This window comes from Phaenicophaeus curvirostris, chromosome 24 (assembly GCF_032191515.1).
Source record: "Phaenicophaeus curvirostris isolate KB17595 chromosome 24, BPBGC_Pcur_1.0, whole genome shotgun sequence".
Lineage (NCBI taxonomy): Eukaryota > Metazoa > Chordata > Aves > Cuculiformes > Cuculidae > Phaenicophaeus > Phaenicophaeus curvirostris.
The window spans coordinates 2,768,771-2,782,924 of NC_091415.1; the positions used below are offsets into that span (position 1 = coordinate 2,768,771).

The 14,154-nt window shown below is 49.8% G+C and overlaps 1 protein-coding gene across 21 annotated transcripts in view; it reads right to left on the reverse strand.

Annotated features, from left to right (window-relative positions):
• Window positions 1–14,154, reverse strand: part of NFASC (neurofascin) — a 96,108-nt gene that overhangs the window by 75,653 nt on the left and 6,301 nt on the right. The window contains exon 1 of one of the 21 annotated variants that reach the window (XM_069876033.1): window positions 2,811–3,017. The exons of the other annotated variants lie outside the window; for them this stretch is intronic. The gene's annotated coding sequence lies outside the window, so the exon portion shown is untranslated. Of the gene's footprint in view, window positions 1–2,810; window positions 3,018–14,154 lie in introns of those variants that run through there. 21 annotated transcript variants of the gene reach the window in all.

The window sequence follows — 14,154 nt, forward strand, 5'->3', positions numbered from 1 at the left end:
CTATCAAGGCTTTTAGGATAGGTTTCCCAGTCAATCTTTTGAGAGGTTTTCATTTTAATCAGATCAAATTACAGCAACAGACAGGTACGACTGATGTATATAGCTTGACACAGCATCTCCAGAGCAACGCGGCTGCAATTACACCCAAACCATCTGACCATGCGGCCTGTGTCAAAACCTGGAGCAGCTCAGAGAGCAGTTTTCCTCCCCACAGCGTGGCAGGGCTGGGGGAAAAAGCTGAATTTGTGTGCAAGGAAAGGCTGCCTGTCACTGGGGGCAATGGAGATGCAATATCCTCCTTGTACCACACAGCTCAAGTCCTCCTGGATGGATGGAGGAGAGCAGGGAGGCAGATTTCCAGGTCATCAGCCTGTACATGCCTTTTGCATTCCTCCAAAGCACAAAATCAGCCTAGCAGGCTGAACTCTCCATACACTGAGCTTTCTAGGGTCTCAAGAGCCAAAGCATCTCAGTGCAAGGAGGGCTTGGGCAAAGCAGAACAGACAAAGCCTGCCATTAAATAGTAATCAAGTTGCCCAGCACAGTCTGTGGGAGGAAGATGACACTAATCACCTCCCCAAGGAGTTTATCTCCATCATCTCCTCGTGCCCAGAGGCTGCAGGGTGCTTTAATGCCTCCTTCCATGGCCCTGGGGCTGCGTGCATTGCAGGGATGCACAAGCAGGCTGGTTGTGATCCTGGTCTGCTCCCACTGCTCCATGTCTGCCCTGGGGGTGGCATCTCTAGGTGCTCTGAAATAACCTCCTTCCCACACCAGCCCAGATCCAAACAAACCCACGATGCAAGGGAGCAGGAGCCTACAATCAGTTTACACCCAGATTACTGCAGAGCCACCAACTCTTTCTGCAAGTAAAAGCTTATTTGTAACCCAAGCAGTCAGGATAGCATGTTTATATCTTGCCCTAAAGCTCTCTGGATTAACTGAGAAGCATCCAAACTAAATCAAAAGGTACATATGTTTCTGATGAATGCTGATATTTACACCACCACCTCCCCCTGCAGAGGAACCAGGCACAGGGGCAAGATTATTCACTTCCATCTCAGTGACAAGCAGCCCTGAGAGCAGGAATTAAGGGGTTAGACATACACGTCAGTCCTGCCCGACTTGGAAAAGAAAGCAAAGCAAGAAAGTCAGGACATACACTATGATAACAGAGATCAAAACTGAATTTACTAGCCCTGGGCAGCATCCAGCCACGGTGCAATGAGACAATCAAAGAGCAAAGGAGGGTTGAGGCGCAGGCAGCCGTAGGGTGTTCCTAGCACACCACAGACGCACATGGACTGAGCCATCAGCAGGTCTCAGTCCCAAGGTGACTCACCCAGTGCCCTTGGAACAGGACACAGAAGCTGAGTTTTCCATCCATCCTACTGCAATCAACATCCAAGGCTTTTCCAGACAACCCCTTCCACAGCCACCTCCTCACAAGTTACTCCAAAGTAACTCTGCCTCTCTTTGCCTTTCCCATATAAAAAATGGATTTCCAACTCCAGAACTCAGGTTAAGGTTCTCCGTCTCCTCTACCCCAAACACAAAGTGCCTCCATGTGCTGGGGAGGATCCACCAGCATTCCCCAGTGCTGGATTGGACCTGACCTGCGTGGGGATGACCTCAGACATCACTGGGTTGCTGCCCAAGACCCTTTTTCTGTCCTCCCCCCAACACGGGGCTGTGATACCTCCAGCCCCCCCATCCCCGCAGGACAGCGAAGGGAAGAAGACACAACAGCACTCACTAATAATTCCAACTTTCTCCTCCCTTCCCTCCCTGCTCTTGCTGGCTTTTCCTTCATGAATAACGCTGGAGCTGTGGTGCAGGACACTACCCACTCTGTCCCCCACCAGTCCCCAAGCCAGTGGGGAGAGAGTTTGAGTGCCAGCCAGGGCTCGTCCCCGTGTCCTGGGTGCCAGCACCGCCAGTACGATGGGGTTTTGTTCCCAGATGCAGCTCCCTTTTGTTCCAGCCCCGCTGGCAGCGGCATTCGCCGTGGTGAAACCGCCCTGCACATCCTTCAGCAAGGAAACAGAGCAGAGATCTCGCCGACATCGGAATCAGCGCAGGGATGAAGACTTCCTAGCCAGGGATTTCTAAGTATTTCACCAATATTTCAGCACAGTTTCTCCCCTCTCCAACAGCAGCGTTTGACAGCTACGTAAACTGAGGCAACACAAGTGCAGAAGGGTGAGGAGAGTCGCCTCGTTCATCTCCTACCGCACTCAGCTGAGTGTCTCTCAGGTTGCTCTGAGCTGGTACCAAACTGAAGTGCAAGAGAGTGATTTAATTAAAGCCTCTTCCCCTTTGCCCTGCAGCCCCAGCCCTGGTATGTCCCAAATGCAGACTTCACAGACTGCTGAGAAGTGTAAACCTCTCCATTTCAAGCAAGAGAAGCTGAGGAAGAGGCCGGCCCACGTTTGAGAGGACACTTTGGCCAGCACAGATGAAATAAAAAGAAAGAAAATTCCCTTTCAGCTCCCAGATTGCGGTCTTGCAATGCACAAAGCAAAAGCCAAACTGCAGAACCAAGCTCCAAATGTCTTTTAAACCCTGCCCGCCTCCAAACGTGAACCATCCTTGAGCCTCTGTGCCCAGTGCAAGGTGTCCTACCTCAAGCTGCTGTGCACTTGCCTTCTCCATGGCCCCAGCGCTCCAACACCCACCGGACAGCGATGCATCCATCCTCTACCACCACAAGACACGAGCAAGACTCAAACACGGTGGAGCATGAGAGCAGAGCAGCTGCCTCTCCCCACAAACCCGCTTTGCTCCAGCCTTTCTGCTGAATCACTTACTGCATTGCCGGCACCGCTGGTGGGACCTTCCCCGAGCTTTGCAAGTCTCACGTCTGAGATGCAGCGCTCAGCAGCATCAGCTGCGGGTTTAACTCCTGGAGCATCGCAGCGCACCAAAGGCATTCAGAGCCAGGGAGAGGATAATTACATCCCAGCAGGCTTCAGCCGAGCGCAAACCGTCCTGCCCTGCGTATAATTAACTGCATCTCTAACAGTTAAATGCTCTTCTGCCAACCAGATTCTACTGCCAGGAGAAAGGGCTCTCCCTGTGAGGGTGGCTGGGGGGATGCAGAGGTACCTGGGGACAGCTGAGAAGTAGGGAGAGTGCCAGTATGGGGGAGAAGCAGATGTGTCTCAGCTCATTCCCCCGCGCCGGCAGCGTGGGCTGAGCAGTCAGACGTGAGCAGGTTTTCCTCACGGTGTCCCCCACGGTGCAGACAAGGTGACTCAGAGCACAGGGTGAAATAGAGGGTGAGGAGAAGGGCAGAGAGCGAGGGGAGAAGGGAGCAGAGATGCCAGCAGGGTCCTGGAGCCAAGGAGCGCGCAGCCGCTTGCAGCTCTGCAACAAGAGCCAAAGGCTGCAGCAAAGCCTGCACCAAGCAGGAATTAGTTCCCATATAGATCCTGAGTTCACATTGCAGAGTGATTCTCCCAGTAACACCAGTATGGATGCACTGCCTCCCTTTCATCATCACACAGAGCGTTTAATTGCACTGTGCTTGCAGGAAGGGAGAGTTCTCTGGCACGACACGAGCCGTGGCACCCCAGGAGCTCTCTGGAGGAAACAGGAGGAAGAGGCAGGACAGCTTGTACAAGGACAGAGGGACGTGGTTTTTTTCCCTTCTTGAACAGAGAAATAGGAGATTGCTTTCCTCCCAAAAGTGCTTCCCTAGACCAAAGACAGTTTATTCCAGAGGATAAGCAGCAGGGTGAGACCTCCTCCAGGGTCCTGGATCACTCAGCCTTCCCCTCCAGATGACCTGACGTTTTCTGATCCACGAGAAGGACTGAAGTGATTCTGCATTCCAGCTCTGATGCAATAAAATCCTCAAAATCGGAATCTCAGACCCTTTTTAGGCTCACTCACCCTCGTGGTACATCCTGTGTTTTACTATTTTCCTAGCAGCTAGATTCAGCTTTGAAACAGCCAACCACAAATCATTGAAGAGAGGTGATTTAATTAAAAAAATGGGTACAGTCTGCTTATATATCCCAGTTCCACTGGTAATTAGGAAACAGATGGGGAAGGAAGGGAAAGAGAGAGGTATCTTTGTTAGGTTAATTGTCTGAAGTCACTAAATGAAATATAGGTGGCCTGATTTCCCTGGAGGATCATACGAAATCTTAAGGATAGATTTTTACAGGGAATAAGAGAGGGAGTTTCCCAGTGAAGGGCAGCAGAAGATTATGACTAATCAGGCAAGAACAGAAGTGATAAACCCCAGGAAAAAACAAAAGCTCCCCTTTTGTAGCTTCAAATGAGGAATCAACCGATCTGATCCACAACTTCATTACCATCTTATTAAAATGCTATTTCCATTTTCCTGATTAAACGGGTGCAAGTAGAGGAGTCTTTGTGGTCTTGGCTGTCCTCCAGCATGGGAGGCACTTTGGTGCTGAGAGGTCTAAGCCCCAGGGACAGTTTGGATGACACTTTTTTGAGCAAGCACTTCAATTTTCTCGCTTCCTAAGGTGCCCTCCAAGGATGCACCTTCCTCCCAGCTCAGCTAAACCAAGAATCGGATATTTCAGAGCAAACACAGCAACATCTTCCTTGTTTTCTGGCTCCCATCTCTCAAGAATTCAGCATTAACTCATGCTGAGTGTTGTAAATGGTGTGCTCTTATCTCTACCAACAAGAGCACACAATTCCCCACCCCCGCCCAGTGCTGCGAAACTTACCCTTTAGGAGCAAGTACCGTTCAAATAACTTTAAGCTGCAACCAACTGATCAGAATGTTATTTGTGACAGCTAATTTAATCACAAGCTCAATGAAACTCGGTCTCCATGAACACCCTAAATCCTTTCTCCCCCACAAAAAGCCCCGATAACCACCACAAACTGATTTCAGTTCAACCCCGCTGTCTGTATTTCTCATTAACCCAGAGTAGCTGTCGAGATAATTACACAGTCAGCCTTGCTGATCCGGATTATTGAGATTGGGCAATGCCCAACAGGCAAGCCAGCAAGCAAAAAGAGATTTCAAACTACTAGAAAATGAGAGTGGAATGGGAATGGAAAAGGATAAGGGGTCCAATGCGATGGGACAATGAGAGTGGGACCAAGCCTGGGGATTTGAAACCATAAGTCACGTTGCTACCAATTGATTAGTTGCTTCCCTTGCATTCAGGCGATGCTTTCCTGCTATCTGGTGAAATTTAAACACGATCCAGCCTCTTGAAAAATAAACACTGGAGATCTAAGTAAGATCTAAATTACTTTTAATCTGCAAGGACCGCCTAATGCAGACCTACAGATGAACCACTACGATGGTTGGACTCGATGGTCCAGTGGGTCTCTTCCAACCTGGCGATTCTATGGTACCAAAGAGACTAAAGAGGATGCAGGGCTAAGCTTGAGAAGCAGTGAGCAGAGCAGGTGGCTGTGGACACCAGCAGCGCTCCCACCACGCTGCTTGGGTGGCTCAGCCACGCGCTGTCACTGCAGAGGTGGAGGATAAAGCTGATGGGAACCTCTGGAGGGGAGGCGACAGCAGCTTCTGCAGAAAGCCGGCTACGACAGCACGTTCCTACCGCCAGCGCTCGCCCCAGGCCCTCTGCGTTTCACACCGACGATTGCAGAACTGGTCCTCCTGCAAGGATGTCAAGACTTAAAACCACTCAGGGCCACAAAGTCTGGCCAGTTGCCCCAAACTGCTACTTCTGGTCTTGCCACTGTGTCCAGCCTGGTGAGGCCACAGCATCTTCACCTCCCCACGCAGGAGTGGAGTGGGTTTGGTGGTTGAGTCACCTTCCCTGGAGGGGTTTAAGGGACGGGTGGACAAGGCGCTGAGGGACATGGTTTAGTGATTGATGGGAATGGTTGGACTCAATGATCCAGTGGGTCTCTTCCAACCTGGTGATTCTATGATTCCAGCTGCATCTATGGGGCTGTGACTGCTGGAGGTATCTGTGTGGCATCTCCTAGCGATGCCCCCAGAGCAAGCCACCAAACCTTTTTGCTGATAATCCTCCATCCTGACCTTTACAATGCGGTGTCCTCCTAGGAGACAGGCTGATGCATAGCGCACATTAGCACCATCATCCTCGCCGTACAAGAGCAGCAGGACGGATCGCTCATGCAATCCGCTCTCCGCACGACTCCAGACAGCGAGCAGGACACGGCCAGCGCTGCAGTCTGAAAAATTTCCCATCCTAGTGGCTGCTGTCGGCTCGGTGATGGACAGCCCAGACAGCACGTTACAGAGGTGCGGAGGAAGAGATGCAAAGCCTGGCAGGAGGTGGTGGCCTCAGCCGAGCCACAGAAAGCAGCGGCAGGTGGTCAGAAGCAGGGCTGGCTGCCAGCAAAATTCATCCCTGCTTGGAGATGAATGCAGTCATTGGGGATTAACTCAGTCCAATATCTCTATTGCTTCAAGTTGGGGACAGCACAAGCTGCAGGCCTGGGAATAATGAGGATGAATAAAGGCTCCCCAGGGAAGATGAGCCACGTTCCCTTCTCAGGACCCCCTGAAATCCCATTGATTGCTTACAGGCTTACACTGAGCAAGACCAGCCCACTGGAGTTGGTTCTTCTTTGCCCCTAGAGATGCCCAAAGAGCCTTTTAGAGCTGGTCATGTTTCAGGGGTAATTAGCTACTGGAGAGAGGATGAGTTTTTTCATGGGGTGGAGGCGCACACGCCAGTGGTGATGGGGCAGGGAATATCCTGAGCTCCCTTGCCAGGTCAGGGACTAAACATGCCCAGGGCAGCAGCTAGGAAATAACTTTACCTTAGCATAAAGCTATTTAGTAAAGATGCCCTTCTTGTTCCTTGAAATAGCAGCATGCAAGAGTGATCCTAGCGCTGTGCTTTGTTTGACTGGCCCTGCAAACCTCCAGCACAGTCACACAGAGCGAGTTTGACAGTCCTGCAAAGCATCTGGCCAGAAAAAGCTAACCATATTTCTCTTCTGCCATTGTCCTGAAGGAAACTCTAGAGGATGATCTTTAAGGTCCCTTCCAAAGCAAACCATTCTATGATTCTATGAAAAGCACTTGGTTTCTTCTTCAATTGGCATTCGGTGCACTTTGAGTATTGCCTCACTATTTGAAATCCCTCTCTTATGGGGGGAGGCAGTGATGTGCAGGCATATGATATAGGGGAATGGAGTTATAGAGTTTGATTCTGCAAAACAGCAGGACTTTGGACCAGCAGCAGGACATGTTGCTGTCAGGTAGGATGACTTTCCCCCCCCACACCTCTTCCAAGTTTACAGACAGCCCTAACTCGAAGTGAGAAGGAAGTATGAGCAAGGGGTAAGAACGCAGTGTGAATCTGCATCCCTGTCTGAAGGCAAATCGCCTCCTCTCCTACCTCTCCAGGAGAAGGATGTCTTTTATCTGCCTGATTAACACTTGAGGCTGGATTCTAAAAACCCTCCAGAACTCCCAATTAACAGTTTCGTGCATCTTTAACTTGCTCTTGAAACACTGCTACTCTGCCAGCAGGATCCCAGCTGTAGCTGTATCCTCATCTCAATGATTTTTCTAGCTTAGAAACTCATCACAAAACCTCTAACCACATCTCCTGGTTCCCATCCAGATGCCTGGCTATAGGGCAAGAACCTCTGGGTCCTTTGCACCCAAAAGGCCCCTTGGAACGAGGTTTTGGCCACTGACTCCAGCCCAGGTGTGCACAGAGATGTCAAGATAGTAGCCAGGTGTCAGGTTCACTAGCCCAAGACCAGGAGCGTGTTCTCTCCAAGGCACATCCCCTTCCTCAGCCTCTCAGGGAAGGGCTCACCCCAGCCCGGGCTGAACCCAAATCCTCGCACCAACCCCACGTGGCATCTGGCCAACCCTGCCCACCCCATCGCAGGAGGCAATTGCACCGCAGGGCTCCATCTGCCTTCCCACACCGCAGCATCTGCTCGGAATCAATACCAGGAGCATCGCCAGCACAGCTCAAACAAACCCCTTTCTACCCGACAATAGGCAGCATCAGGCAGGAACCGCATTTCCATTGTAAAGGAGCATTTTATTGCTTTCTGGCATGCAACTCGCATGACTCTGCCCCTACCGCATAGCTGCTGCTTGCCTGCACCGTTTTATTTTGCAAGAGCTCCTTCTGAGAGCCAAGATTTATTGCAAAACCAGGATTTATTGCAAATGGATAGACGTACGTTGACTTGAACCAGGCAAAGGCAATGAATTAATGCATTCAACAGCCCACAGAATAAATATGTGGTGCTCACCCACGGCCTCAAGTTTTCTTGACATGAAGGGAAATTGCAAAGCACTCCCTGCAACATGGACAAAACTCCTTACCCACCTACAGGGAAACTGAGGCAGGGTATCTAAAAGGCTGGTTCAGGGTCACCACCTCTTGGAACTAGAGCTGGGCTTAGAATAAGGACTTTTGGGTTCTCCCTACAGAGTATCTTCAATAACCTTTTGGCTGCATTTGGGGAACAATCTTGCAATAAGACAGGGTGGAATGGCATCTTCAAATGTGGAGAAAGCAAAGCAAAACCCTTCAAAATGTTCTTTTTTTTCCCCCCAGATGTTTAAGACTGTAAACACAGGAAGGTTCACCCAGGCACCTGCGACTGGCTCAGCTCTCCCACCACGAAGCACCATCACCCTGCACACGGCTGCTCCATCAATAAGTGTCGTGAAAGCAAAATCCTCCCTGCCGCTGAGCTGGAGAGGATGGATCTCACTGGGCAGCACTGCCAGCTATGGCTGGGAAGTTGGAAAAGAGCACAGACACCCACTTACCCTGCCCTCTGTGCCTCTCATGTCTCTCCTGGAGGTGCTAGCACGGAGCTACAACTTCTGCTTTATAACAAACCCTCTTCCCTCCCTCATCAGGCAGAGCAGAGCTGCTCTGGGGCTGTGCCACAAGTTTTTCACTGCAGCAAAGCAGAAAGCAGTGCACAAAGGAGGCATGATTTTGTGGGATTAAGAGGGACTGGAAGTTTTGCTGCTCTCCTGCCAGCTGATCCGCTTTGTCCCTCGGCTGGGCTGTATCTGGAGCCCACCCCTGCAGGGCAGGGAGAGCAGGATTCCTCATGGACAAGCCACCCTTGGTGTGACTACACACATGAATGCAAAGCCCTCTCCAGCTCCAAGCCTTAAGTAGGTAGCATTAACTCCGCAGACGCTCTCTGCCACCGCAGGCAGTCCAAAGCCATCCCTAAATCAAGTCACACCCCCCCTGCCTAAGCATGTCAAGGATTAGACACTGAAAGATTCATTAGTGCCATTTCCCTACTTATCACAGACCAGGGTGGAGGTGGGGGCTGGCTCTGGGATTACTCGCTGGTCAGCTGCAAGGCCACCAAGCTGAGTGGAAGTGACACGCTGCTGCTCGCTATCTGCTGCTACGATGCGTGGCTGGAGCTGACATGGTGTGTGCCGCCTGCTTCACGCAGGAGGGTGATGCTAATCTCTGCCCGTGACACGGTCAGTGCAGGTTAAACACCCTCCTACGACCTGCTGCGCTGCTTCTTACCATGTTTCCACTAATGGAAGCCAGAAATAAAGTGATGCTAGCTCACTGGCACAGGGAGGTGGTCGAGGGGCTAGCGAGGTGGCTCGTCACCCTCTCTTGAGGGACTCTGGACCTGGCACGTCCCTGAGCTCCTTTCCCAACTCTTATCTGCAACCACACATCAGCCCTCTCCACAGAGAATGAGTTTTGGCTGCCAACACGCCTTCAAATCTGGAATTATAGCCTGCACCCACAGACCAAAAACTTACAAGGAATCTTGGAGTTGTACCTTAAATGAACATGGTTTTAAAAGCACGTGCTGTCGCTCACAGGACCAGCAGTGCAGTACAGAACTTTCCAGTTGTCTATCAGCAGCAGAGTTGGCAAGTTGCAAGTGTGACACGATTCCCTCCCCAGCTCTAGTTATCTCCACATTGCCAGCTCTCACCTCACCATCAGCGAATGGAAACCTGCGTCACAAAGCACAGGTAACTGCAGTCGCTATGGAGTCAGCACCATCGGTGATGCCTACAGCCAGTCAGCAGACGAGGGTGTGGAGCTCTGTGCAGCTACAGGGACCTCTCGCATCATGGTAATATCACTTGTAGCAAGAGGAAAGTGCTTGCAAGACATTCTTTGACACCTGATGCGGTGCAAGCCCTTGCAAGCTGCAGGACAGCCTTTTATTGCTCTTAGCTTTATCTTTTCTACCCCTTAAAAAATTCTTTTATTTTTCAAATCTATTCCAGTGGACAAATACCACATTCTAGCAAGTGAGACGCTATCTAAGGTGAAGCAAATCAGAGTTTTCTGAGGACAAGGAAGGAGAAGACCCTTCCACAGTGCCAGGAGAGAGAAATGCCATTTAAAACCAGACACTGCTCTGGCAAAGCCCAGATTGAATGAAGACTAAATAAGAGCTGACAAGCTGACATTTGAAAATACAATTAGCTGCCTTGTAGAACCACCCTGTTATCTTATTGTTAATTATATGTTTGCTCAGTCTAAGAGGCAATACACTTATTTAAAATTCATTCTCAGGCTCTCCTGCTTTGACAAGTCCCTTCAACCAAGAGCTCTTGCCCTGCCCTCCAAGCCCAACCCTGCCTCACAGGGTTACGGTGAATTTGATTTCCACAAAAGGACCACGCTAGTTTGTCTTATGTAACTGCCATTATAAACATGCTCTTGGGGAAGCATCTGGAGCAGCAAGGTAATTCCAAATATAAGAGATACTTGGGAACAACTGGGTGCAAAGGAGAGCCCAGAGTCTCACTGCCTTAATTCTCCATTTACGCAGTTCCAGGGAAGCGCCAGCCCTCCTCAGAAGTGGCAATCCCAGTCACCCCACTGAATTTAACTAACCTGTTTCTGCAGCCTCTTGATGCAGGCTCTGCAGTCAGGGATGTATTTATTTAAGTCCCCAACTCCTCTCTTAATTGTGATAAAGTTGTCTTCTAAGCATATTAGCGTGCGTCACGAACCAGGGCTATTTTATGAAGATAAACATAAGTCACATTTGTTTGTCTTACGAGGTTAGTTATAAGGAAGGAAGAAGCATTATAGCTGAGCAAACACAGTGATCTCCTGGGTAAAAACCCTGCCAGGAACATTTAGAAAGATCAGGTTCCCTGGCTTATCTGGCTCTGATGGGGAACCACTCCCACCTCTGTTCCAAAATCAAGACCCCCTGGAACCATAGAATCACCAGATTGGAAGAGACCCACTGGATCATCGAGTCCAACCATTCCCATCAATCACTAAACCATGTCCCTCAGCACCTCGTCCACCCGTCCCTTAAACCCCTCCAGGGAAGGGGACTCAACCCCCTCCCTGGGCTGGTCTATTTAGAGAGGAAGGTTAGAGTAGCAAGGGAGACAGGGAAGCTGGAGTCCATGAAACACAACATTAGAGCAAAGCCTGCTATGCTGGGCTCAAGCCAGATTAGCCTCACAGCTGTCACCATGGTCAGGAGAATTCAGACGAGGTCAACCAAAAATACATAGCTGGGGTCCCAGCTGCTGATATGGCTGGAAAATAAAACCCTGTGGGCCTTGGCATCTGGATAGCAGAGCTGTCAATAAGAGATGTCAGGCTGGGATATGCAACACAATATTTTGAAGGACACTTCTACGGTACATACATTTGTCTTCTAATAAGTGCAGCCCATGTATTTTGTATAAACTAATCCACGTATGAATTAACCCTAACTTCAGCTTTTCTGGGCACATGGGAGGGAGCACCTAATTTTGATAGAAACCCCTGTCTCAAAACATTTTACATTTGAATTCACATTTACTAGATAGAATGGAAGAAGGAAATAAGGAAATAGGATTATCAATTTATTAAGTAAAGTGATTTGATGTGGTTTTCAAGAGGTTGTTCTCAGTGCACGCTCATATATGTAGCTCCACTGCAGAGGGCATTAAATCCTACCTAGCCACACGCTTTGAATTTGCAATGAGAAGCAAAAACTAAGTCAAGGCTTAAGTCCACAGCCATGCTGCAAGACTTGGAATTCAACTACAGACAGGCTGCTCAAAATGATAGCACCAAAGCATGGTCTGGGGCATGCCAGACGTGTCATGAAAGGAGGGCTGGCCTGAGAGGAGCTTCAGAGGTCCCATGCATGGTGTCACACGTGCACGACGACAAAGCCTCAGTTCTCTCGTTCCCTACTCCCTCCCACTTGCCTGCACACATCTGTGAACACGTCACAGGGATTGGAACAGAAGCCAATGAGCTTGCAACAAGCAGCCTTTGTTGCTGGGTCTGGTAGGAATCTGAAAGCAAGATTTCACGAATCCTGACACCATTTAAGTGACAGCAAGAAAGAGAGCTTTTTCCATGGCTTTAACTCAATAAGGGTACAGCTCAGCATACAGATGTGTCTTTATCAACTGCAGAGCCCTGCTGTGCTGTTAGGCATATTAGTAACTCTCCCAGCTACCACAAACAGGGCTGTGTAATTAAATGCGAGGCGGCTGGTGGTACCATACCCTACTGTGGAACTCAAGGGCCTGTGGAACAAGATGCAGGCCGGATCCAAGTACTAATCATCTAAACTGCTTGGAAAAAGAGTGACATTCACCCCCACTCACACACCAGAACACAGGCAGCTCCTCATTAATTGAGCAGACTATGTTTAAAGCTTCCAAGAGCAAGTTAAGAGTCAGGGCTGGCCATCGTCTTTTCAGTTTGCTGGGTGAGAAGGGACAGCTGTAATTTCTTTTTCTCCTTCTTGCCCTCAGACTGTGTGAATATTCAGTAAAATTGATAGGAATGGTTGGACTTGATGATCCAGTGGGTCTCTTCCAACCTGGTGATTCTATGAAACACTGCTTCACAGGGATATGAGGATCAGCAGTCAATCTTTCTACACGAGAAAAGGCTCCTAAAGTGATTCAGAGAGAAAGCAGATTGTTTTGCTTCTTGCTGGTGAAAACCCTTAAGGTAACAGGATCACAAAGCAATTCTGTTTGGAAGGGACCAGAGCAGGTCACCTAGGCCAACTGTCAGCTGAAAGCAGGATCAGCTATAAGATCAAACCAGGTTGTTTAGGGCTTTATTCAGATGTGTCTTTGAAACATCCATACAATAAGGGTGGAGACCACTCAGGCTCTGGATAACCTATGCTACTGCTTGGCAGCTGTGCTGGAGACGGGGGGGGGGGAGGGGGGGGGATATTTTTCATAGAATATTTGGGGTTGGAGGAGACATCAAAACCCATCCAGTTCTAGACCCCTGCCATGGGCAGGGACACCTCCCACTGGATCAGGGGTTCCAAGCCCCATCCAATATGCCCTTGAACCCCTCCAGAGATGGGGTAGCCACCTCTTCTCTGGGCAAGGACAGAAGGGGCAAGGAGGGGATCTCAATGCAGAGCCAGGTCGGGGTCCCGCGTTCAGCACCCTGGAGAGCGGCCGGGACAGGGACAAGGACAAACCCCAGTCGGGTTTTTCTCCCACCCACAGACACTCATTTCCTTATAATAACCCCCCGACTCGTGACTATTCTCATTCTTCCTTTCTCATCCCAAATAAACCAACCTTCAAGCACCTTTCCTTGTCAAAATTTGGGTGTGAAACGCTCTCTGAGCATCACAGCATCATCTATGGTTTGTGTGTTCAGCATGGACACAGTCATAGAATAGTAGAATAATTTGGGTTGGAAGGGACCTTAAAGATCATCCAGTTTCAACCCCTGCCATGGGCAGGGGCACCTCCCACTGGATCAGGCTGCCCAAGGTCCATCCAACCTGGCCTCAAACACCTCCAGGGATGGGGCAGCCACCACTGCTCTGGGCAACCTGTTCCAGGGCCTCACCACTTTGATAATGAAGAAATTCCTCCTTATTTCTAGTCTAGATCTGCCCCTCTCCAGTTTACACCCACTGCCCTTCATCCTATCACCACAAGCCTTTATGAATAGTCCCTCTCTAGCTTCCTTGTAGCCCCTTTCAGCTTGAAGGTTGCCTTAGATCTCCCCAGAGCCCTCCCCTCTCCAGGCCAAACAAGACCAGCTCTCTCAGCCTGTCCTCGTACGGGACAATCGTCTAGGCTGGGAAAGACCTTTAAGATCATGAAGTCCAATTATAAACCTAACATTGCCAAGTTTCCCACTAAACCATGTCCTTGGGTCTTACATGGAATGAAAGATCTTAAAAAACCAAGGACTGTATCCTGCT